The sequence below is a fragment of the Rattus rattus genome, chromosome 2 (genome assembly GCF_011064425.1).
Source record: "Rattus rattus isolate New Zealand chromosome 2, Rrattus_CSIRO_v1, whole genome shotgun sequence".
Classification (NCBI taxonomy): domain Eukaryota; kingdom Metazoa; phylum Chordata; class Mammalia; order Rodentia; family Muridae; genus Rattus; species Rattus rattus.
Window position 1 is genome coordinate 190,858,780 of NC_046155.1, and position 25,764 is coordinate 190,884,543.

The following is a 25,764-nucleotide window of genomic DNA, read 5'->3' on the forward strand; positions in this document are numbered from 1 at the left end:
CATGCGGGTGACTTCCCCGATTCCAATACCCTGTTGACTCCAACAGGAGGCCAAGCCGGACACTTCCTTACACTCATTGGAAGAGGGTGACTCATGTTACACCGGTCCGAGCTTCCCTCCCAGTAGCCGCTAAGTCGTAGCTTTAAAAGGAAGTGACATGGGTGGGGAGAGACGTCAGCCGAGGACCACCTTTTTTTTCCCTTCCCGAAGGGTCCACCCCTTTGGGTGGAGTCTCGCTTTTTCTTTCCAGTGTTGGCTGACTTACAGCTTCTCTAAAGTAGAGGCAGTTTCTGAACCCTAGGTTCCTGCCTCGCAGTTCTGGCTAGTGAGCACCAATGCAAAGAGCCGCCCGGAGCGAGGTAGGTGGTGCTGGTACCATTTCCAGGCACCTTCTCCTGGGGTGGGGCATGCGATGATCCGATGCCCTTCTCTGGCAGGGGTCCCTCTGCTCGGCTGGTTTTCCTCGTACTTTGGAAGGGAAAGGCTCGGAGCTGGATGGGATGCTGGTGGGGTTGGGGAAAATGATGGGGGAGGTGGCGGGGGGGAGGAGCACGGGGGCTTCGTGACCACTGCTTTGTGCCAGATCGTGAGGAGCTTTTGGGGGCTCTGAGAGCACCCCTTCCAGGGTGGAAGCATTTTCTTGGTTACCGTGAAGGTGTAGAGAATGCGCCTGTTACATACACGGATTCTCTTTTGTGTTCGTGCAACACGTTCTTCTGTCTCTGGTGTTTCTAGGACAACCACAAAAATATACTTCACAAAATACAGTCCCGATCTAAATTGATTTATTTGTATTTCCTTCCTGGGCTTGGCCTGGCTGGGCCTCGCTGGAACGCAGCGTGACTCTGTAGATACCCCCTCCTCTCGTTTTCATTTTGGTTTTTCCCTATCACAGAAGGGCTGGGGGAGGGGAGTTGTCAAGGAAACAGGCATTTGTAATCACCGCTTTATTTACTTAAATTTAAGCTTCTGGGTTCTCCATCAGATGTCGGGATTTTTTAAAAAGGGGGTTCTTTGATGTTTATGAAGCTCTCCAGTATTAAGGGTAGTTTTTAGAAACTTAAACATTTCTTAAGACATGGTATTAAACAAGCTAAGAGGGGAAGGAGAGGTTAACTCTTTATAGGAAGATGCGGCTTTGCAATAAAGTTTTAGAAAGTTCCCGATAATTCACACTGGTAAATATGTTATCCGCTGCTAAGGCTCGCCCACAAGTCTAAACATGTATAAGATGAGTCTTGGCTCTAGTCTGAACTTCATTTAGGCACAAATCAAAGTTCAGTTATCGGAAGAAATGCTAACTGCCCAGCAGGGTCTCTAGGGTATTGTTCTTCGGCGTTCTCACCTGGATTACCCAGTGTTTACCCTCTAGTCTTTCCAAACCTGGCAAGGATCGGCTCATCTGAAGTTATCAGTCAGCATCCTCAGCTAGGGGGAAAAGTTATCTCAAGAGGAGGGAAACGTCATGTGGATATGTGCATGTGTGTCTCTGTGTATAAGGGTGGCCAGCTCCTGAACATGCGTGACTGTGTGTATGGGGGTGGGTGGGTAAGGCTCCTGTTTAAGAAGAAAAAAAAAAGAAGAGTCCCAAGTTAGAGGTATGATATCCTCTTGGTCCACATAGGGAGGAAAAAAAACAAACAAACCTTCAGAAAAAAAACCTAAGATGTGAGAGGAAATTATCACCTACCCAGTGATAAGCAGAGGTGGATAAAGCTAGACAAACAGTACACCGTTTAGAAGGTGTCCAGGCAGGCCCATTAGCAGATGTGGTTTTAGGCGCTGCTTTTATTCAGTACCTCTGAAGAAAGCTTGGTAATGGCCCTCTTCTGGTAATGTGCATGCCCAATATCAGAATTATTTCTTTAATGGTACCGATAGAGTCCTGTATTACTGAGATTATCTGTAGTAAGACTTTGAAAGGCCTCAGGTTACTTTCAGGCTATTAAAGCCCAAACCATAGCTTGGAACGCTAAGCCCCTCGGCTATGTAGAAGCGGGAAGGACTGGTAGTTTCTAGAAGGTTCCTTATCTCCCCAGTGTCATCTCTCTGTCTTAAAAACTGACCACAGTTCCAGAGGTCTTAAGCATTTCAGATACAAAAGTTCTCTGCAAATGGGAGCTAAAGAAGAGTGCACAAAATTAGAAGGCTGGGGCTGTTGCTTGGTGGTAAAACTTGCCTAACATCCCTCCCTAGAAACCCTCAAAACAAACAAGTCTAACTGGAGAAAAACTGACAGGAGAATTAGGTGTAGGGTACAGAGCATAAAAACTATACTCAGAATAATGGTTCAACTTTCATTTTGCTAAGCATAAGTTAGCATGCTGCCGGACAGGACAATGGACTTACAGTCGGACCTTCCAAAGCACATGAGGAGTATGCTAGTCTCAGCCTGTCACTCACCAGTTTCCAGACCCAAGACCCAAACCCATTGCAAAGCCAAAGTAGCAACTCACCAAACAGAACAGACAGCTCTCTGATATCCAGATAAAGAGTAACTTGTTTAACCTGTAGGAGACAGCTGGAGCTGTGTGGAAACAAAGTACTCCAAGGCGACTCCCAGAAAGCCAGGCTATGACCTTGGCTGTCTTGGAAGCTTGGGAGGGCAGGGAAGGGGGGTATCATTTTCATCATTCCAGCCATTGCCTTAAGTTATGGGTACTCAGAAGAGGAGTTGGTTAAGGTGATACTTTGTGTAGTGTAGCTACTTTTTGTTTGTTTGTTTGTTTGTTTTGTTTTTTTTCCGGAGCTGGGGACCGAACCCAGGGCCTTGCGCTTGCTAGGCAAGCACTCTACCACTGAGCTAAATCCCCAACCCCTTACGTGCTGTGTTCTGAAGGGAGGTCTGGTGCTGAGGGAAAGAGACATGCCCATTTCTGAGTGGCTCTTGATTTACCAATGAAATACAGGTTAAGCCTGGCTTAGTAATACTCTACCATCAGGAGAACTTGGATGAGTTCAGGTTAGCATTGGAAAGCTAGTCTTAGACTCTGGAATTTGGTTTCCAGTGAGTTCCAGGGAAGGCAAGGATTCTGCCAGGGCTGTGGGAAAGAGGGCTTCTGCTTCGGGGAGCCTCCCTCTCCTTGTGACTTGTAGTTATTGTGTGTCTACTGTGTGTCAGACACAACCCAGTTAAGCAGTTAGATTTAAACCACCTTGCCGGCGGGTGTTAAGAGATTTCAAAGACTATCCAATCTGTTTTTTTACTCCTAATGGCAAAAGAAAATGCCTTATCAGGATGGTTTATGTTGAACCTGCTTTTTTTCCCCCAGAATGCACTCTTACCTCAGAAAGATTTCTTGCCAATTTGCTCATATTTTTTCTTTTCTGCTAGTGTTTTTCTAGACCCTAAGGCCTATTAGTGTCCATACTTCCAGCAGTCCTCATTGTCTGGTGGCTCTCTCTCCATTCATTCATTCATTCATTCATTCATTCCTTCCTTCATTCATTCATTGAACAGCATCAAGCCCTTGTTGTAACACTACGTGCTATGGATATGTGCTGCTGAAGTATCTCGAGCTAGCAGGGACCACGGGAAGCTCCCTGAGTCCTGGAGATAATGGTAGAAACATTCATTAGCTAATGGCCGTGAATGTCGTTTTGACAAACAATTTTTTAATATAGATGGCACTGGGCAGGGGGCGGGGGAGCGGTTAGCTGTTGACTCTCATCCCGCTTCAAGTTTTCTTGTGTTTTTCTATATTGGTTGAGCATAAGTCTGGGAAACATTTGATAATAATAGAACAGGAGGATGGGATTCCGAGTGCTGAATCCATAGGGGAAGAGACTATGCAGAGTGAATGTCTAGCCCCCACTCTTTGTGGGGACTGTGGCTCTTTGCAGCAGATGCAGGAGGTTTTGTTTTGTTTTGTTTTGTAAGGCCTACTTGCTTCTAAAGTCTATGTCTATTGGTTTACCTAATTTCTCGTGTTCTTTGGAGCTTTCTTCCCATTACACGAGGCTAACCCATGTGGTGTCAGTAGAAACAAGAGTCCAGATCTCTCACAGACCTCAGACAGTCTGTAGCAACAGCAGCTCACCTCAGGACCACGGAGCATCCAGTAACCTCTGCCCTACCTGTGTATCTCCGGGAGTCAGAACGTTTTCTCAGTTGACTGATCTGACTCTCTTGTCTCCATCTTCAGCCTAGAAGTGACATGGCAGTGTGACAAAGTTCACCAGGAAGAACACCCTCCTCTGTCTGTCTGAACTTGGGGGGAAATAGTTATTGAGTCTTCTGTTATCTTAATCTCCGATGAGATTGGCCTCAAACTAATCTGCTGTCGCTCTGCTTGGGTTAGACCCTGTCGCACACGTGTCATACACACGTGTCCCGAGCGTTTCCGCTCTGGATCTGAAAGTGAAGGAGCATCTTTGGCCTTCATGGTGCTTTTAAGCTGGCACTGAAAGTCTTGCAGGAAGTGATTTCCTCCCTCAGGCTTGGGAAATGCCTGGTGACGCAGACACACTGATAAGACTGGTCACCCTATGGGACCCTTACGCGGCGGAGGCCCACCGTTGCCAAGGGCTTCCTATATGTCTGTTGGTTGTTCAAACTTTACACGTGCCAATTTGAGTTGTGACCTTAACAAATTTACATGTAAAAACTATCATGACTGTCCATTGTACAATAAAGATTAGTAAACTAAGGGACTCATCTGGGATGGTAACTACTGGGTTGAGGTTTGAACTCGAATTCTTCCTTTCCAGAGCCTTGCCTCTGAGCAACAGATGATATATCTTATTCTGGTATGGTGACTTTTCTCCCCCAGTCTCAAGTATAGCCTAGAGCACTGGTTCTCGACCTCTGATCCTGTAACACACGTTCCATGTTGTCATGATCCCCAACCATAAAATTACCTTTTGACTCTACTTCGTAACCATAATTTTGCTACTGTTATGAAATGTAATGTAACTATTTTTGGAGACTGGTTTGCCAAAGGAGTTGCGACCCACAGGTTGAGAGCCTCTGGCCTAGAAGAGGGTGGACATTCCGAATTTTGTGTTTGTTTGTTTGTTTGTTTGTTTGTTTGTTTGAGATAGGGTTTCTCCGTGTAGCCTTGACTGACCTGGAACTCATGGAGATCCCTCTGCCTCTGCCTCCCAGAGCTGAGATTAAAGGCGTGTGTCACCCCCTCCTTCAATGATGCCCTTTTCAGGCAGTGGTAGAGATGGGCTCTCCCCACCCTCGCTTTGTGCTTCTAGGAAACCCTCAACCAACTGAAATGCATCCCTGCCAAAGGAAAAAAGAATGCTTATTTTTAAAACAGACAAACCTCCCATGGATCTTCCCTCGCATGCCTTTCATAACTTATTTTTAAGTCGGCAGAAGTACTGCGGGACAGAGAAGTGTTTTAGGAGTTGAGAAACGGCGCGTGTGAGACAAGCAACTCTCGATTCTAGAACGTGTGTCCTTGTAATTATCTGGGAGAGGGTAGGGGAAGGGAAAAGGAGCCTGTGATGAAACCATAGCTGAAAAGACCTGGCAATACGCTTGGTAAGAGCCAAAGTGATGCTTTCAAGACCTGGGTTTACTCCATGAACCAGCCTCACCGAGTCACTTCCATCTAGTTAAGGACCCCTGCCCTAGTCCTGCAGGCTGTGCCTGGATGGAGCCTGGCTTTCCAGTTTCAAAGGCAGATTGTGAACCATGAAGGTGCTGCCGGACTTTATCTCAGTCAGACTTTGAAACGAGGATGGGAGAAATGAATTGACCCAGGAGTGAAATCTGGTTTGCTTCCCATCTCCCTGAGCCCCGTGTGAGCAGTCAATTCCCCACGGGCAGGAGGTTAACCGAGACTGATGAAATTTTAAAGAACCAAGCACATCTTCTGCCCAGGACGCAGCAGCTCAACACACACAATCGATGCAGCTGTCAGGACCTTTGTCCTGGGTCCCAGTTGGTTGTTAAGTCGGGCTAGCTCCTTCCTTCTCTCCTCTCCCGCCGTGAGGAAGGGTAGGTGGTGGGACTTAGAAGAAGAGATAGGCAGTTTATGGATTAGTGTTTCCTGGGTGTTGAGGTAAAATGGCCAACTAATGCAAATTAAGGTTGGAAAGGTTTGTTTTGGCTCACAGTTTAAAGGAGCACTCGAGAGCAGGTATGGGCTGCATCTTTCAGTGATGCATGCATTCGCATTTATAAGGCAGAAAGATAGGCAGACGGGGAGGGGGGAAGGGGGAGGGTGGGAGGAGGGGGAGGGAGAGAGGAATGAAGCTTGGTGCTGACTTCACTTTTTCCTTATTGTCTAGACCAGAGCCTTATGCACCTGGAAATAATTTCTTCACATCTCTGTTAACCCCACCTGCAAACTCTGTCATAGATTTGTCACCGAGATAATTCTAGGTGCTGTCACGTTGACAGTCACTATAAGCCATCATAGCGTTCTCTCTCTCCCCTCCCCCCCCTTTCTGTAGCCCTGATTCCATCTCTCTCTTTCCCTGACCGTCTCTAGCCGTTCTTCTAATTGTGGACTCACGGTTACGACACAAAATAGTTACTTCTTCACGCCCCACCTTAATTACTGTGCTGGGTCCTTATGGACAGTGTGGACTTCTCAAGGGAACCACAGAACATGGCAGCCAGTGTGGATTAGGTGTTCTTGGCTGTAGAAAAGATGGTCTCAAGGCTGTCAGATTTCCCCTATCTGTGTGCCTCCCAGTCAGGCCCTCCCACAGAGTGTTCCTTAAAGGAATCATCTGTTGGTATCTGGAGCCAAGTAACTCCTATTTGCAGGACTGTTGCGTGCAGGGTAGGCTGATAATAGCATCCTTGGCCTTGGTCACTAGATGCCAGGAGTAAGTTCTCCCACTGAGGTCATAACAACCTAGAATGTTCCAGAAATTGCCAGATACATCCTTAAGGGATAACATCTCCTCCAAAGCTGAGAGCTGCTTTCTGTGTAAGAGAATGTCTACCCAGGACTTCTATATGCAGAAATTCATTGGCTTGCTCCCTGGCTCAAAGGAAACAATTGTTTAGGGCTCATTTGCCTAAGCCCAGCCCACATAGATTTTTTTTTCCCCAAACAAACTTAAATTCCTAGATACTTAGCTTAAGAATTGAAAAATAATAACAGGCTACACGGAAAGCGGATGCATAGTCAACAAGCCCATATTGAAACGGTTCGCACCTTCTATCCTGGTCACCCACTTGCAGTAGTGTTAGGTGTCAGTCTCCCTGGACTGCTAGAGGAGCAGTTGTGGCCTGGGTGGTCAGACAAGGCTCTGCCAAGCACCTCCCACTGTTCAGGTAGAGCCCAGCCCTGCTGGAGTCAGGAACCACCTCCCTCCGGTGAAATAGACGGATGTCAGAGAACTAGGGGAGACAGTTTGCAATCCTGCCTCTGCTCTCTTCTGCAGCGTTGGTCTTATGCCTCTGTGAATGTAACAGTCAGCTGCCAGGTCCCGTTCTAATGCCCACTTCAACTGCAAGCCTTTCTTTCTCTCTGGCTTCTGACCCTGTGCTGCCCACACAAGGGCCTCCCTGACTGCCTTGCGAACCTTGTAGCCCCGAAGCCTCAACTTCCAACGACTGGGAGACTTGGAGCTTTGTGGGCTAGCTCTGGTAGACACAGGATTCCTATCTACACATCTCCTCATCTGTCTTTCCAGCCTTGAAGATTTGTGTGAGTAGGGCAAGTCTTTTATTCCGCCATCGCATATGATTCCATCCTCATAACATTTCTGGTTAAATCCTTGGACTCAGGGTGCCCTTTGCCTGCCACAGGGGTTCATGAAGGAACGAATGTCATTGTCCTGGAGAAAGGCAGTAGCCTATGTAGATCGCTTTCTCACTGTGAGGTGAGGAGCATGAGGACAGCCCTGTGGGGGACCAGCAATGAGACCTGCCTGTCCACCCCCACCCAGTGTGCTGTCTGGGAGTGCTTCCTAGAGACCACCTAGTGTACTTGCTTTTCCTGAGCCAACGTAACCAGTCTCTCTTGTTTGTCTGTCACTGTGGTAAAGTACTCTGCTAAAGGCAATTTAAAGGAGAAAGGGTTTATATTACCTCACAGTCCCTCCAATACAAGGAGTCAAGGCCACAGGAGCCTGAGGGAAACGGCCTCCATACGTCTGCAGTCTGTAGAAAACAAAGAGCGCACACTGTCACTCAGTACTCTTCCCAGCCAGGGAGAAGAGAGCTTAGAATGCCCACTGATGTTCCACCTCCTCTTCTGCATCCCTACAGTCTACTGTCCTAGCCAGAAAGTGTCCCCAAGCACAGTGGACAGGTCTTTCTAACACAACTAAGGCAGTGGAGATAATCTCCCACAGGCACTCCCATCTCTGAGGTAACTAGATTCTGTCACATTGACAGTTAACACTAACCACCATAGAGGTTCAGACACCACGCAGGAGAGGAATGTGGCTGGGTGGCAGAGGGGACTGGTCAACAGGTAAGCTTTGAGAGGTGCTGTGGTCTAGGAAGAAGCACAAGGCTGGCCCAGTGGGAAGTGGACACTTCAGTGAGGCCTCACCAGGCCTGTGGAGGTAGGGAGGGAGCAGGTCAGAGAATCCAGGAGTTGGTGACTGGTTGTCCTGAGGGCCTCTTTGACACTCTGGAGCAAAGGGAAGGCTTTCTATGCTGTTCTTTCCAACTGCCACGTGTCACATACTGCTCTATACTGTCATGTAGTCACTTGACTAAGCAATGTCCCTCAGTCAACGCTCACTAGATGGTGAGCATTTTGCATAAGCGCGTGTGTCAACTTATGCTTTCTCGGTTGCCTGTGAAGGTTCTGTATTATTTCCTCTGGCCTGACGTGAAGCTGATGCCCTTTGGTTAATGAGCTGAAGTCTCAGTGCTAAGAATACTCAAGCAGCCCAGCTTGGCTGTGCACGGCATTGTAAAATGACGGCACACGCTTACATTGCACAGCCTGGGAATCTAGACTCCTCTTAGATGCAAAATGGCAAACTTTTGATTTCCATCTCATCCCACTGACTCATGGGAAAGATTAAAAAAAAAATCACATAGACTAAAGCATATACTGAATATTTCGAGATGTCAATTAAATCCCGATTTGGCCTCTGACTGTAGAGGGCTAACAGGTTAACATTTTAGTGAGCTTGGGAGAGAAGACTGGCGGGTTCTGAGCATGCCCAGCTGTTTGTTTATTGGTTCTAGTTTTTGCTCCATTGAGCTCCCTCACCTTCCTTCTCTGCTCTTCAATGGCTGGACTGTGGTCCCCGGGCCTCCACAACCCCCACCTTGCTTCCTTCCCTTCCTCAGCTGCGTACTCTGTAAGGTCAGATCCAGCTGTGTCCTGGGGTGCCGAGCCAGCTTCTAGTCCAGCTGATGTTTCTCTAACGGTACTCATTGTTAAGCTTCCACCTGCCAGTCAACAGTGCCAGTCATGTGACCCAGACACTCCATTAGCGAGAACCGGGGATGACGCCTGCTTTTTAATTTGGCCACTCTTGGGGCAGCATCTGCACACACACGGAGCCTTTTAGGGACTGTGAGGCACAGCGCTGTGCAGAAGGAAGCAGAGCCAGGGCATGCAGTGTGGATTGGACCCCGTGAATAGCCTTCAACTCACTGGCCATGAGACCTTGAACACTCGGATTGGGAGCTGCCCCCTGGCGCAAGCTGCCACTGGCACAAGGGGCCGGCTCATCTGATGTCCCTGTGAGTGCTGCCTTTGTTTCCTGCATGGTCAGCAAGGAGTCCAGGGTCAATGGAAACTTTGTAACTAAGGCTCCGGTCTCTGGGGCCCTCTGTGGTGTTCAGTCCTAACTTGGACCACTCTCTCTAGGCCCCCGTGGAAAGGTGAAAGCAGCCAGGTGTGGCTGTATTTTCTGGAGGAAGAAACAGGAGAATCAAAAGTTCAAGGCCATCTCCAAGTACAGACAGCTTTCTGAGCTCCGTGAGATCCTGATTAGTACAACCAAAAGCTGGCCTGTGGTGTGACCCAGCAAGTAAGGCTCAGTTAAGCGCTGCCGCTAAGCCCAGTGACGTGTTCCATACAGATGCAGGAGAGAACCACATTCTCCGGGCTTGCCTCTGACATCCTCAGACGCGCTGGAGCATGCGTGCCCCACCTCCCAGATAAATAAATCCTGGAGAAAAGGCAACAACAACAAATTAAAACAAGGCTATCGGTCCCCAGCTCCGAAAAAAAGAACCAAAAAAAAAAAAAAACAAGGCTCGCCAAGGCCCTCAGGACTTAGTTATGAGCCCCCCGGCTAGAGGAATATTTCTGGAAATTTTTGAGGAGAAAACCAGGTTGGATGGTCCCTTGGTGACTCTGGGGAGAGATGGATGTTTGCTTTTCCTTCCTGTCTCTGTGTCGCCTGTATCCAGATGGCGAGTCTGAGTCCTAGAAGAGGCTGTGTGTGGTTGCACGAGACAGTCACCCCAACACTTGCCGTGGCTGCTTTTCATTCCTGGCCTCTCTTCTGCCACTGAAACATTTAGTGGAGGTTTGTCCTTTCTCGCCTATGTCTCCGTCCTCCTACCTTTTGGGATCTTCCCCACTTCTGCTAGGGTGGACCCCTTCTGGGCTATTCTAGGACACACCCTGTTCTTTCTGAGCACCAGTAATCCTGTCACCATGGATAGAGATTGCTCATGTTGTGATGACAAACTGCCTCTTGGCTCTAGGATCCTGCCTCGGTGTCAAGGTCAGTGCTTCACACTGCAGCACCTTCGGGTACTGTGACCTTAGGGCTTCATGTCATAAGAACGCAGAAACAGCCAAGGTCCACTCATAAGTAAAGAGTAAAGGGGGAAAAAGAAACCAGACCAGTCTCATCACAGGAACACCCCTCTTCCTCTGGTTTTGTTTGTTTGCTTGTTTCCTGGAGTGTTGTTATTAGGGTAGAAAGTTCCAGTAGTCTAGAAATGTGTTTCTATGATCAATATACATTACCTGACAGAGGTATCGTAATATTGTGGAAGTTTAGAAAACACAGCCTGTCCACACTGCAATGCTGGCTGGTTTGCTGGAAGGGGAGCATCTGCCTTCTGGACCCAGGTTTGTTGGGAAAGCTGTCTCCTCAGGTAGGTGAGTGTGGTGAGCGTAGTGCCTGCACTCTGTTGTGGTCATACCACTTGGGAGCTGCAGCCCTGCTGCCCTCTAGAACATCGAGCGGGCGGAAGGGACCAACCACCACTAGTTCTGAATATTTATTGTCAGCTCTGGGTAGTCCTGGGGCAGAGGTCACACATGTTCGTTTGAACAAGTTCCCGAATTGAAAGTTTCTTTCAGATGGTGCAGGGGAACTTTATGATAGTTACAGATGTCATCCTGATTGGTCAGATTGTGGGAAAATGGGTCAGTTAAGGTTGGGGCAAGTTCACAGACTCGTCAGCTGTTCCATCACTGTGTAGGATCCAGCCTTGGGAAACACACTATATCCCCTAGTCCTGAAGTTCCTTATAGTCCTTGAAAAGGAGCCCTACCTTCTTACTTGGGCAGGCTTCAAATCCTCCCAGCCCGTCCTGCACTGAGTCTAGAGTTCACTAGGTCTCCCTTGTGCCAGTTTGTGGAGGGTGCACACAGGCCTCCCAGAATTCTGGGCAGCCTTCCTAGCTTATGATCCCAAGGCAGCTGGACACTTGGGAGGTAATTGTGGTGGGGCTAGTTTTAGAGACAAGAGCTCACCGTGTAACCCAGGCTAACCTTGAACCTACTCCCGCAGCCAGGGCATATTTTAAGGAACAGAATCAAGTTAAGTTTCCAGGGCTGGAGAGATGGCTCAGCGGTTAAGAGCACTGACTGCTCTTTCAGAGGTCCTGAGTTCAAATCCCAGCAACCACATGGTGGCTCACAGCCATCTGTAATGGGATCCGATGCCCTCTTCTGGTGTGTGTGAAGACAGCTACAGTGTACTTGCATGCATTAAATAAATGTTTCCATCTTGAACCATCATCATCTGTCTTTGAGAATTTGTGGTCTCATATATCGGAAGAGTCATGAGTGGCACCTTTATTCTAGTGTGGGGGTTAGATGCAGTATGTGGCTGCCACCGGGGACAGCCAGCTTGTATGGTGTCATCTCAGTATAGAAAGGATGACTCTCTGCATCAAATCTCGAGACACCCAGTTTCACCGTGCCGATGGCTGATAACACTGTGCTAACTGTGATAACACGGTTTCATCTGCAGGAAATTTGTTTTCAGACGAGAAAGGACGGGCCAGGGTGAAGGGGAACTCCTGCCTTCTTGACTTTTCCCCCCAGTGTTCCCACAAAGACAGATCACTGTTTAAAGAGCAGGAGGACCTAAGGTCTTCATCTGGAGCCCTGGGTTCTTAGTCTTCGGGGTGTCTTAGGGAAGCTGGCAAGGCTGGAAACAGAAAAGAAAATACCCAATTTCAAAAAATCTGGAGTGTAAAGGCCAGAACTGTAGTTAGGGAGTGCTAGACCCTTCTGGACCAGCACTGTGCACACCAGAACTAAATCCCTATGAGTTGAACTCCTTTATGCCATCAGGGCTGTCATTGGTGAGTCCTTTGAGATGACACCAAAGGAAGGGTGCCGTTACTGTACCAGCAATTGACAGACTGTGTCACCTCCTAACATCCTGTGTCTCCGGTGAAAAATCGGAGCTTGGGAGGCCAGGCGCATCGAGAGCTAGGCTTCTGTTTGCCTCCTCTAAGAACCAGATGATGAGACGAGGTTGTCTGGGCCCGTTTTCTCTTCCACTGTTCCTATTCTTTCTGGTCCCTTTACATCTATGTGAGGAAAATTAGTTGAACTTCTCATCCTCAAAGATTTCCTCTTGTGCGCGTGCGTGCGTGCGCGCGTGTGAGTGTGTGTGTGCGTGTGCGTGTGCGTGCGTGTGTGTGTGTGTGTGTGTGTGTGTGTGTGTGTGTGTGTGTATGTGTACACACCATGGCACACATGCAGTCACAGAACAATTTATGAGCATTGATTCTCTCCTTCCACCATGTGGGTTCTGGGGATCAAACTCAGATTGTTAGGCCTAAAGCGTTCCTTTTCCCTCTCTGTCAGCGTCTCTCAACCTTCCTAAAGCTGGAACCCTTTAATTCAGTTCCTCATGTTGTGGTGACCCACAGCCATAACATTCTGTTCATCACTACTTTGTAACTAATTTTGCTACTGTTACGAATCATAATATAAATCTCTGTCTTTTCTTGGTCTTAGGCGACCCCTGTGAAAGAGCCGTTCATCCCACAAAGGGACCATGATTTCCAGGTCAAAGCACCAGTGCTCTAATGTCACTGGCCCTCATTTAAGAGTCTTTATGACTTTGAGATAAGATTTTTTTTTCCACCATAAAATACAGCCGTTTGAAATGCACAGTTTATTGAGTTTGGATGAATCATCATGAACTTACTAAGAAGCCATCACCAAAACCCAGCTCAGAACTTTCGGTTGCTCCCTAAACCCTTTGTACCCCATCAGTTGAACCCTCCTCGGATCTCTGGGTCCAAGGTTCTAGCTCTGGGCTTGCTTTTTATGAGCTATTGCATGCCAGTGGCCAACTCTATCTTACTCTGGTTCTGGCTCGGCTCATGCACCAGGGCCTCTTTGGGGTCTACCATATTTCACGTGGCACAGTACTTGGTTCTTTGGCTGTGGTGAACAGTACCACAGTGCGGGTATTTCACATCTCAGTCACTCGTTCAGTAGACAGTTTATATCTGGAGCTGGTTTAGTGTTTACCTAATTGTGATTTTACTGCCCTTATCTCTTATCCAGAATTCTATCAGAAGTAAGGTGTGGTTGTTTGACTAGGTTCGGCCACGCTTAGACTCACGGTTGGGGTGGTTGTCCCACGGGAAGTGACACTATTGAGGAGGTGTGTCCTTGTTGGATAGGTGTGACCTCGTTAGAAGGGGTGTGTGTATCACTGTGGGGGTGGGCTTTGAGGTCTCATTTATATGCCCAAGTCTGGGCAGAGTGAGTCTCCTGGCTGGCTTTGGATCAAGATGTAGAACTCTCAGCTTCTCCAGCGCCATGACTGCCTGTTTGCCTGCCAGGCTTCCAGCTATGATGATAATGGACTGAACCCCATTGGTGACCCAACCCCAATTAAACATTGTCCTTTATAAGTATTGCCTTGGTCATGGTGTCTCTTCACAGCGATGGCACCCTAACTACGACAGAAGTCCCACTCATTTTGCCCCTTCACTTCTACCTCAGCACTCTCTGTAGAAGACAAGCACTTCTTCACTAAGGGCTGAGAGAGGCAACTGGAGCAACTTCCTCTACAGAGACACTGCAGGGGTCATCAGATTCAAGGAGCTTCAACAATTTTTGCTGTTGTACCTAACTGGCTTGTGAGTTGGGTCTCATATAGTCCATGTCTTAGTCAGGGTTTGTAATTCCTGCACAAAACATCATGACCAAGAAGCAAGTTGGGGAACAAAGGGTTTAATTCAGCTTACACTTCCACATTGCTGTTCATCACCAAAGGAAGTCAGGACTGGAACTCACACAGGGCAGGAACTTGGAGGCAGGAGCTAATGCAGAGGCCATGGAGGGGTGCTGCTGACTGGATTGCTTCCCCTGGCTTGCTCAGCTTTCTTATAGGTCCCAGGACTACCAGCCCAGGGATGGCACCACCCACAATGGGCTGGGCCCTCCCACCTTGATCATTAACTGAAAAAATGCCTTACAGCTGGATCTCATGGAGGCATTTCCTCAAGAGAGGCTTCGTCCTCTCTGATGGCTATAGTTTGTATCAAGTTGACACCCAAAACCAGCCAGAACTACTATTAGTCCAGGCTGATCTTGAACTTTTTATTTCTAAAGATTATTTACTTTATTTATAAATGGTTGTGAGCCACCATGGGGTTGCTGGGAATTGAACTCAGGACCTTTGGAAGAGCAGTCAGTTCTCTTAACTGTTGAGCCACCTCTCCAGACAGTCTTGAACTTTTTTATGTAGCTAAAGATGCTTCTCCTGCCTTTCCCTCCTGGGTGCTGACATTATACACATGTCACCGTCCTCAAATATTCAACAGCACGCTTTGTGTTTGATGCTATAGATAGACTTCTGGGGAAGTTGGAAGTCTCCCAGACATAAAACTAGAAAAGGGGACATTGGTTTTTTTACTTCTATGGGGGAGGGGAGCAATTTAGTTCCAAACCAGTGTGATGAGTGAAGAAATAAACCATTTCTTGTCCATTGACGCTTCCTCAGTGTCTCCTGTGTGCCACTCTCTCTTGGCCATCAGAAGGCAGCTACCCCCCTGTCTTTTCCCTCACTTATTTGAGTCATGAAGTGTCTTGTGAGTTGTACCCTGGTGAGTCTGGTGAATACAGTCACCCATTGCATCCATTGGGGAGCAGTGCTTTTATCGTGGAGGACAGCAGAGAATTTAATCTCCGGCGTTCAGAGTGGCCTTCCCTGAAGGGAAACTGCCCTGTGACCTGGCCAAGTTTTCCTTTGAGACTTCATGCCAAGCCTGGTTTTTCTCAATGGAGGCAGTTGCCGCTTGGCACCCAGGCCTCTGCTTGGCACCCTCTTTGGTAGATTGTCTGCAGAGTCACAGTGATGGTGCCACAGCCTTTCCCGTCTGCTGGCTGTGCTCGGGGTGAGGGTGATGTTGGATCAACGTTTGTTTCTGCTCCAGTCTCACAGAGGTTGTATGAGTATAGGAAGGTCCATTCTACCACCCACAGATGCTTCAACAGTGTTGACATCCACCAGGGCTCTTGCTTTGTCACGGCTAACGATGGATGCTTCTTCCTGGTAACAGGAATTCCCTCAGGTCTTTCTGCGTGAGGCTTCATTCATTTGCTTTGTTTAACCACATCTGCCCACTTCTGCGTGTGGACCTATGCCACTTATGCTTACGGCTTGTCTTCTATAAGAGCAGTGGGTGTGTGTATGTATATACACGTGTGTGCATGTGTGTGTGATATCCAGAGGTTGACACCAGCCACCTCTGTGCTTACTTCTCAGCCTTAATTTCTTGAGACAGGGTCTCTCAGTGACCCTGGGGTATGTTCATTACACCAGGCCGGCAACTCTGTGTTCTCCTCCCTAGCACTGGGATTGCAGTGCACACCACTGTATCTGCTTCTTATGTGAGTGCTGGGGGCTGTGAACTCAGGTCCTCACGCCTATGTGGCTGGTACACCTCTGAGCCATCTTTTTCCACTGGAGGCCTGGAACATCTATGAATCACATGTGATGTCAGCCATGTTAGCACTGCCCTCCAGAAAGCAAACATGGCCTGTGGTATGCTCTACCACTTGAGAAGTTTGGGAGGTCTGGTCACCTGTGTTTCTTGAGTCTCCAAGCCGCCAGAATTTGCTTTCTTAGAAATGGAGTTCCGAGAAGAGCGGGAGCTGTAGCCAGAACAGGCTCGCTTTCAGCACTGAGCTCAGCGCTGCTTTCATTCTGGCCATTGGGCAATGATCTTTAATGAAATTCTGATTAGCATAGGGCTCAGGGCCAAGGCTTAGGAGAGGAAGTTCTAAGTCTGCTCAGTAAACCTCAGGATTTGCTAAATCATACCACTGAGACAGGGCAAATGAAACAGTGCCCTGAGGTTCTGGAAGATGCCTTTCCCCTCTATGCTCTGACCCTCAGTTATGCTACTATGAGCGGGAGAGTGCTGTCAAGCACACAGTAGGTACCGCATAAATGTTCGTTGAACGGATTGCATGTGGGTGGAGACATATATAACTTTAACCATCCGAGATATTTCCACCGGTTTTCTTAGTCTGTCTTCCCAGTGGTTTTGTGAGTCAGGTCAGGAGGAAGGATGAAAGGGGAAGCGAGGGTCTGAGAGGTTTAGGGACAGACAGCATGGAGTGAGTGGCTGAAGAAATCAAGTCAGAGAACTCTGGACCTTCATTCTTTTTTTTTTTTTTTTTTTTTTTGTTTTTTTTTTTTTTTTTTTTTTGGTTCTTTTTTTTTGGAGCTGGGGACCCGAACCCAGGGCCTTGCGCTTCCTAGGTAAGGCGCTCTACCACTGAGCTAAATCCCCAGCCCCTGGACCTTCATTCTTTACCTGCACAATGTACATCTGAGTAAACACGGAATAACAAATCACAAGGCGACCATCAAGTGATGGCTATAAACTTGCCATGAATATTAAAAATGATAGCGAGGGGTTGAGGCTCATCAATATATATATATATATATATATATATATATATATATCTCACTGGCTTCTCTTGCAGAGGACCTGGATTTGGTTCTCAGCACCCACATGGGAGCTCACAGCTATCTGTGACATCAGTTCCAGAGGACCCAATGCTATCTTCTTATTCCTGCAGGGACTGTATGGATATGGTGCACGTGCATGCGTGTGGTGTGCACACATGTATACACACACAAATATAGTAAATATTTTTAAATTTACTGTAAGTCTTTGAACCTTAAAAATTTAAATATATTAACTAAATGACAGGTAATCTTGGAAAATTGATTGGGAAACACAGAAAAGCAAGAAGGAAATGAATGAGCATGCATGATCCCTGGGAGTGTGGCTTTTTAAGAGGAAATGGTTAAGGCGTAGCCAAGTTGGAGCAGTGCACATCAGGGTGACGTGGTGATTCCAGGCCCAACATTCATTACTGCCTTGCTCATGGCAGTGGGAAAAAAGGGAAGTATTCACCAACACGGGAAGAGATTAAATTTACTGAAATCCTTCTAAAGAATATTCTATTGTTAAAATACTAGAACAGGCTGTGGAGATGGCTCAGTGGTTAAATCACTTCGTGTGTGAGTATGAGGACCTCACTTTGCATCCTCAGAAACCATGCAGTTGTGGTGCGTGTGTGGTAACACAAGTGGAACTCAGAAGGAGACTGGGGATCCCCAGAGCCAGTTTGGAAAAAGCCCTGGGTTTCACTGAATAAGGCGGAGAAGCAGCAATGGTAATGACCGACAGTAACGTCAGATCTCACAGGAATCCCCCTCCCCGCCACACACACACACACATCCCCTCCTCCCCAATGGAAAAGGAAAATAAACCTTAAAACTCAGAACTGGGTATATGAAGACTTAAAAACAGAAAAAAGGGTTAAAGGTAGGTTAGAAAAGTGACTATTTCCTCGTTTTCTGCAGGCTGAGAAATCAGGGTAGAAAGAAGAGCTTTTTATGCTTAAACACGGTGAAAAAACGATGGGCCAATTTAAACCAGATTAGATTATAGTAAAGGTTTATTGGGAAGCTGCTCTCAGGTGGGGAACTTCACTGGCCCCAAGGACCAAAGCCAGGGAATTCAGTTTTGGGGAAAGGTGGGGGGGGTTCGGGGGGAGGGGAGAAAGGGCTATGCTAGCTGAGAGAGGAGAGAACAAGAGAATAGAGACTAAAATGTCTGGATTATCTAGGGAAAGGGCCTCTGGGGAAAGGCAGTCCAGCCCCTGGGCTGGAAAGTTCAGGGTTGGGGGCAGGATTGCTGAGGGATTCTGGGAGAACCTGGAGGCCCGGTCTGCTTTGGTGAAGTAGGTAAAGTGTGCACCTCAGTCACTAAAACTAAACAACAACAACAACAACAGCCATCCTTTTACTTCACAATAAGTTAAGCCTTTCTAGAGCTCCAAATAAAAACTAACAAACTGAATGTTCACTTTGAATGTCATAGGCCTGTAACATACAAAGAGCTTGGCCTTTGATATTTGAGACAGGGTCTCTTTCTGCAGTTTTGGCCTTCTTGAACTTACTATGTAGACCAGGCTGGCCTTGAATTCAAAAATGATCCTGCTTCTGCCTCTGCCTCTGCCTCTGCCTCTCTTCTGCCTCTGCCTCTGCCTCTGCTTCTGCCTCTGCCTCTGCCTCTGCCTCTGCCTCTGCCTCTGCCTCTGCATCTGCCTCTGCCTCTGCCTCTGCCTCTGCCTCCCCCTCTTTGTTGCGGAGGGAAGAGATTAATGAGCGTGAGTTCAAGGCCAGTCTAGGTTACCTTTGGAGACATTGTCTCCAAGAACAGAACAAAAAGTAATTGAAACACAAGATACAAGTTTTAAGGTATGAAGAAGTAAGGCATTGTTGAAGAAGTAAATGATTGTTGCCAGTAATCAGGAGAACAGTTACATTAGCATAAAAAGTATTTGGACAGTGTTCACTGGACACTTTCGAAGGATTGTTTTTCAAACCTGCAGGCCCTAAAGACATAGCCCAGAAATCAGGGGAAAGAAAACTTTTATGTCCACAATGTTGACTACTTCATTATTTATTCTTGAAAAACAGAAACCAAAAAACCCGGAAACAAAGCTGGGTAAAGAAGTGTATCCCAGAGTTCAGGGCCAGCCTGGGCCTCATAGTGAGTTCCAAGTTATCCTAGCCTATCAGGTAAAAGAAAGGAAAGGAGGAGAAAAGCTTAAATACACAATGACAAAACAGTGAAGTAGTAATTCAGCTAGCTTAGTGTGACTGATACATAATATATATTATGGCTAAAAAAAATAACAGTTCAATTACTTAAACAGTACTTAAACACGAAACTGTAACCACGTTTTAAAAACAAAGTCTCCCCTGCAATGGATTATCTAGTGAGGAACAAAACAAAGTCTTCTAGGACGCACTTCAAACAAACAAACAAATAAAAAACAGAAGAAACAAAGCCCAAATTTGGTTCCCATGATCCAGGTAGATTTTTGGTTCTGTATCTTAAAAGCTTTGCAAGTTCCCTAGTGTGGAACTGACTATAATAATGGGGATAATTTCAAAGCATTCATGACTACAGGACTTGGTAAATGACTCCCACAAATAGTACAGCATCCTTTGCTTTTACCAGATCTATTTGTATTTTAATGGAAACCTCTGTTTAAAGGGTGAGTCTGTCTGCTGTGAGTTCTTTCCCCCATCTTGTATGTGAGTGCAGCTCCCCGCTGGGGTCTAAGTAGCTCATGTGCTTTCCTGTTGAGTGTGTTTGATGTATGGCTTGGTACCTTTGCACTGCCATAAAGAGACACTTTTAAGTCGCCTGCAAGGTGTGCCGGAGCAGAGGACAATCCTGTGGGTTTGTCTGCTGGCCTTTGGAAGCAGGCACTGTGAGACGGCCTCTGCCGGGTCCTCGCCACAGTAGCAAGAGAACCGAGGCTTCATCTATCACTGCTGTTGCTTTTAGGTTCTTTGGAAATTCAGAGTGGTCCGAGGGGAAATTGAATTACATTAAATCATCTAGAAATTGCAATCTAATCAACATTTATTGGGGATCTGTGTGTTCTGTCAGAGGTGGAAGGTGTGGGAGTCTGTCCAGACTGGACATATGACCTGTAACCATTTTAGTTTGCTGGATGCCACATCTTGCCTCTGCAAACCCCAAGAAGGGCCCCGTTAGAACCAAAAGTCTAATGTAATATGTGTATAAAGCAACCAGTCAGAACAACTTAAAAATTTTTAAATTACATTTAGTGTGGGTGCACATTACATAGAGGAACGCCATATGGCATATATAGAGGTCAGAGGACCATGCGCGGAAGTGCTCCTCTCTGTCTACCACATGGGTCCCCAGAGTCAGCTCAGGTTGTCTGGCTTGGTGGCCCGCCGCTTTTCCGGCTGCTCCATCTTTGGGGCCCAGAGCGATGACTTTTGTTTGATTCGGTTTTACCGATTTATTTCTTTTGAAGGTAACAGACAAAACAATGTGTTTCGTCAGGATATTTCATACATCTCTATCAATGAACTGTTGGACTTAATGAATGAAACTCCAAAGACAGACAACCTCCTGTGAATGAATAGACATTATCAATGAATGAGTGAGTGAGTGAATGAATGAATGTGTATCTTAAGAAACCCATCCTGGGCTCCTCTTAGAGACTCATACATCATCACTACCTCATGAAGTACCTGTACAGCTCCTGAACTGTTGGACTGGAGAAAGGGCAGGGACTGAAGGTCCAGCTTCAAGCTTCGTCATCGTTATTGGTATTAACGAAGCTTTTCGAGGAACAGCCACTCCGCAGTGACCCCAAAGCGTTTTTCCGATCTGAGTGCTTTGATGTGCTTGTGGCTGTGTTTCAGAGCTGTCTAGAAACAAGGGTACTGTAAGTCAACTTATTTCGGGCACTCACAGCCAGCATTTCTGTCTCTCATAAATGATTCATGTCAGAGAAGCACCTAAGTGCATTTGTGATCTAGGGAGACTCTCCAGGTCCATTATGATTGAGTCTACTCAGGGAAATGGCCTGGGTTCACTTCACATCCCTGTATGAAAATCAAAGCAAAAAAAAAAAATTTTTTTTTGAAGGTAGTTATATTGATTTCCCACTGACCCCACTGTCTTTACCAGAAAATAAAGATTGGTACTGGCAGTCTCTCCAAGAATTCAGGAGTCAAGGGCACCTCACAAACAGGGACAAGGAGAGAGAAGAGTTACTGGTGTCTGAGATGCAGAAAGGAAATAAATGCCCATTCCCTCCGAACTACCCTTTCTGGACAGAGCATCCCTGGGTCACCCACTGAAGACAAGCTCCCGTGTCACTGTGGAACCATCACAGACCTTTCCTCAGACTCTTTGTCTGGTTTTCTGTCACCCCACTACAAATGTATGCTCATTTTTACAGACCCAAACACGAGGGAGCAGGCCTCATACCTCATTTTCTGAGCCATGAAACTAGGACTTATGACAGGGGATCTGCAGTTTGCCCACAGAGCCCAGCCTGGAATACGCTGAGGGGAGTGGGGAGATCAGTGCTTTCTGCTGACCCAGGTGAGGAAGCTAAGATTTGGTACAGATGGCCAAGAGTCAAATTCACATGCCCTGACTCTAGGCTTCTTCTCCGCACTTATTTATCCCTACACAGAGCCCATTCCCAGGCTCCCGGGTAGCACATGGCAATTCAAAATAAGCCTCGTCTTAATGCTTTCTGGCGCATTTTTGCAAAGCCGACTGGTTTGTACAGTGTCTCCCACCTTTGTGACTTTGTTATCGGCTTCTGAGCTGTGGTTCCTCCTACTTCAGGTCTGAGAGCATCTTCACAGGGCTGGAAGCTGGGCCCATGTATATATGGTTTACCATCTCTGTTAGTTTTCAGCCATGCCATGCGGCCACAGATATTTTATCCTGGTGACACGGTGGTCCTAACTGAGTATTTGGCCTAGACAGACTGAATGGGTGGGACCAGGACAGAAGGAGGCAACATGCAATCCCATCAGCTTTATAAGATACAGAGGGGACTAGTTTGGCCACCTCTGGTGGGTGAGGTTGTCTCCCTACGTGTCCAATGTTCCCGTCCATCACAAAGCAGCAGGGCATGTCTCTTTGGCCTTAGAGTCTTATTTTAAAAATTACAGAGAACCAAAAGGATTATGGTTAATCCTTTCTCCATAGTTATAAAAAATGGGCCAGAGACATGGCTCAGCATTTAAGAGCACTGGCTGCTCTTGCAGAAGACCCAGGTTCGATTCCCAGCACCCACGTGACTGTCTGTAACTCCAGTTCCAGGCCTTCTGATGCCCTCTTCTGGCTTCTTTGGACATCAGCATTATGTGATATACAGACAGACACGGAGGCAAAACACCCACACACATACAATAAAATCATGAAAAAAAATACTAGATGATAAAATAAATCCACGGAAATTACCAGTAAAGTTTCAAATTGATGGTCAGAGGCACAAGAGGAAAAAATAGCAAGAAAAAGATCCGAATTGAGAATCCTGTGGCTGAAATGGTTGAGACGGCAAGAGTTTTGAATTTATATTTTGTTTTTAGTTTTGGGGGATATTTGCATAAACATGATGGGTTGTCTCAGATATTAGACTCAAATCTAAACTTGAAATTCATGTGTGTCTCCTGCTCTTCGCCCACATCGCTGGAAGGTAATCCTATACAATACTTTTAATGATGCTGTGCACGAAGCAGTTTCCAGGAGACATGCCGGGAATTCAGTGAATTTTGTGTTTAGATTTTCAGAAGATGCTTATCCTATAGCCATTCAGGAAGCTGTAGGGAGGTAGAGGTGAGGAAAGAGGAAGGTCACCTACCGAAAGGGTGAGGCTCGGGTGTGTCCTGTCTGATTGCACTGGGCCCTGTCTGTCACTGCTGAGGACAGTAACACCATTAGCAGATGGGACACTCCAGGAATGTGCCCATCTGCGGCTGTATGGAGGACCATGTGGGAAGGATAGCAGTGACCTCCAGCAAGGCTGCTGGTCCTGGCCACGGCATCTCAGTGATAGCAGGGGTGGACTTGAAGGTCATTGGTAAGGTGAATCAAGTGCTTCGTTTTCAGTACCAGTTGGCGATACCATCTTCATGCCTACCTCTCTAGACCCTGCGATGGGGTGGTCGGGCCACTTTCCCACTTTGATGACCCCAGTGGAGGGTGTGACTACCTTTCACGTTCCTCAGCCTCCTTCCTGTTCCCACCATCGCAGGCTTATGACCTACCAACTAAGGTCACTACCACCTGGTGGCTGTCATGACGAAGAAGACCATGCCCACGTTCAGTCAAGTTCAACATTTTGTGCTGTTCCCCTCCAGTGTCTGAAATGTTTCCTTCACTAACCGTAATCCTCTCTTGCAAGGCAGAAACGAGGAAACGTCCATCCTAGAAGGTGAATTTTCCCTTCTAAATTTCAGGTTTTGGTTTTATGCTATGGGAACTTATTAATTTTTTTCTCCAATCTTTCATGATACACACTGCCCGAGCTTGGGAGTTGGCCCAGTGGGTAAAGAATCTGAGTTCAGCACCCGTGTCAAAAGGTGAACTTGGTAGCATGTCCATAACCTTAGCTCCAGGGGCGGAGAAGGGAGAGTGCAGGGTCTCACTGGCCAGCCAGTCTAGCCTAGCAGGAGCTTCTGTCTCAGTGCGAGACTCTGGGAAAATAAGGCAGAGGCATCCAGGAGATACCTGTCACGGATGTCTGGCCTCCACAGATCCCAGACACTGTATATTTTATACTTTTTGTTGGGCATCCTTTAAAATAGCTGTTGGCGAAGGGACCAGCCAACTGGCTTCCCTCGGCTGGGTGTAAACAATATGGTCAGCGCCCTCAAGCCCTCCGTGAAGTGGGGAGAGCAGGGCTGTGATTGAAGACCATGAACATCCTGCCTGCAAGGACGGCATATCTGGGGTGCTCGGGGACTGAGTGGCAAGGGCGGTAGCTCAAAACCTCACTATCACCCCATCCTTAGACACAAGATGGAAATCTGGGCCAATGGGGTGGAAATCTGTGACACTGGAGACGTTCATGGTGGGTGTGGTCCTGTGATGGTTACCCATCTGGGGCCTCTGCAGTGATTAAAAGCACAAGGCCTATTCTAAACCTGGCTGCACATCTCATTTTACCCCTCATTTTACCTTCACACTTTAGCTAGTCTATGGAAATCTGTTCATATGCAGTCAGAGGATGCCCCTCCCCTGGTGGGTCTGTGTGACAGTGACAGAGTGTGATTCATCTGACGCCACCAGCTCCTATCCAAGCCTATTCAGAGCTGGCATGATTCACCATGAGAAGTTGGCCAGAGAATGTGTACCCGTGATTCTTTACCTGCTGTGCGGCTATAATCCCTGCACAGGGAGGCTGAGACATGAAGATATTCTATGCTTGAAGCCAGTCAGGCATTACTTAGTGAGTTCATGGATGTAGTGTGACCCTGCAGAGAGAGAGAGAGAGAGAGAGAGAGAGAGAGAGAGAGAGAGAGAGAGAGAGAGAGAGAGAGTGTCTAAGGGGTAGTTAGCAGATGGCGGTCATTGTCATACAAACCTGACCAACTTGACTATCCTCAGAACCCATATAAAGGATGGAGAATCATCTCAAAACTCATCCTCTGACCTCCATGCATATTCATATTTTCTCTCCCCTATCCCCCCTTTCCCTCCTCCCCATCTTCCTCCTCCCTCTCCTTCCCCCCCTCCCCTCCCCCCTCCCTCTCTCTCTTTCCCCATCCCTCTCCGTCCTTCCTTCTCCTCCCTCCCCATCCTGCTCCCACCATGTCCCCAGAATAAAAAGAAAGGCAATGTTTCTGTCTTTATTTTTTTCTCCCGTTATTCATCTGTTTTTCTGAGTTTTCGTTTCCTTGGATATAAAGCTCTGCGTATTTGCTTTTCTCCTGTGAGCTGCTCAGAACTATGAAATATAAATACAGACGTATATTTTCTGTGTCTTAGATTTTCACTGCCCCGTAATTAGATTCTGGAGAAGGATGACGGGCTGTTCATTAGAGGACATAATGAAGTCCAGAGTGATTTATGGGTTCCAGGGCTTGGCACGCTTAAGCGGACATCGCGTACCATTACAGAGAACTTGGACAGAGCCCTGCTCTATGAAATTTTAAAATAAGCTAATTTTATATAAGCAGCTGCCAAACCATTAGACAATGATGATATTTTAATTGAGGAATACTTTTTGTTCAAGATGGTCCTGCGGATGGTTAAATTCACTCTAGAACACTTTCTCTCTGGTTTTGTTTTGGGACTTAGGCCAACATCACTGCAGAGACTCTCAAACCTAAACTTAGCCTGTTTGTCAGGACTCTGTGCTATGTGGCTTGCATGAGGGTTGCACACATTTCTTGCCATCTTTGTGAAGAATGGCTAAATTCATCCACCTGAAGTGTACCCAGCGATCAGAATGTTCTATGCCCCAAAACAACCTCACTCATTTCTCCCAGGCCAACACCAGTCCCCTCCCCATTGACCCTGGCTGTCCACAGATACTAGCCTAGAAACTGGATTTGTCAACTGTCCCCTCTTTAGCTGCTACTGTCATTCCCAGCCCCTGAAGCCACACCTGCTTTCTTTTATCCGGTCACCCGGGTCTCCTTAAGGACCTCCTCTGCAGGTCGGTGCTGGGAGAGGGTTTGGAAAGTACCTTACCTATGCCCCTTTCTTCCTGAGGTGGTGACCTTGGCCCAGCCTCCAGGCAGGCTGACATGTGAGAG

At 47.2% G+C, this 25,764-nt stretch overlaps 1 protein-coding gene across 1 annotated transcript in view; it reads left to right on the forward strand.

The window, feature by feature from the left end:
- Positions 1–230: 230 nt before the first annotated feature.
- Positions 231–25,764, forward strand: part of Agpat4 (1-acylglycerol-3-phosphate O-acyltransferase 4) — a 103,227-nt gene continuing 77,693 nt past the window's right edge. The window contains exon 1 of the mRNA XM_032894707.1: positions 231–359. The gene's annotated coding sequence lies outside the window, so the exon portion shown is untranslated. The remainder of the gene's footprint in view (positions 360–25,764) is intronic.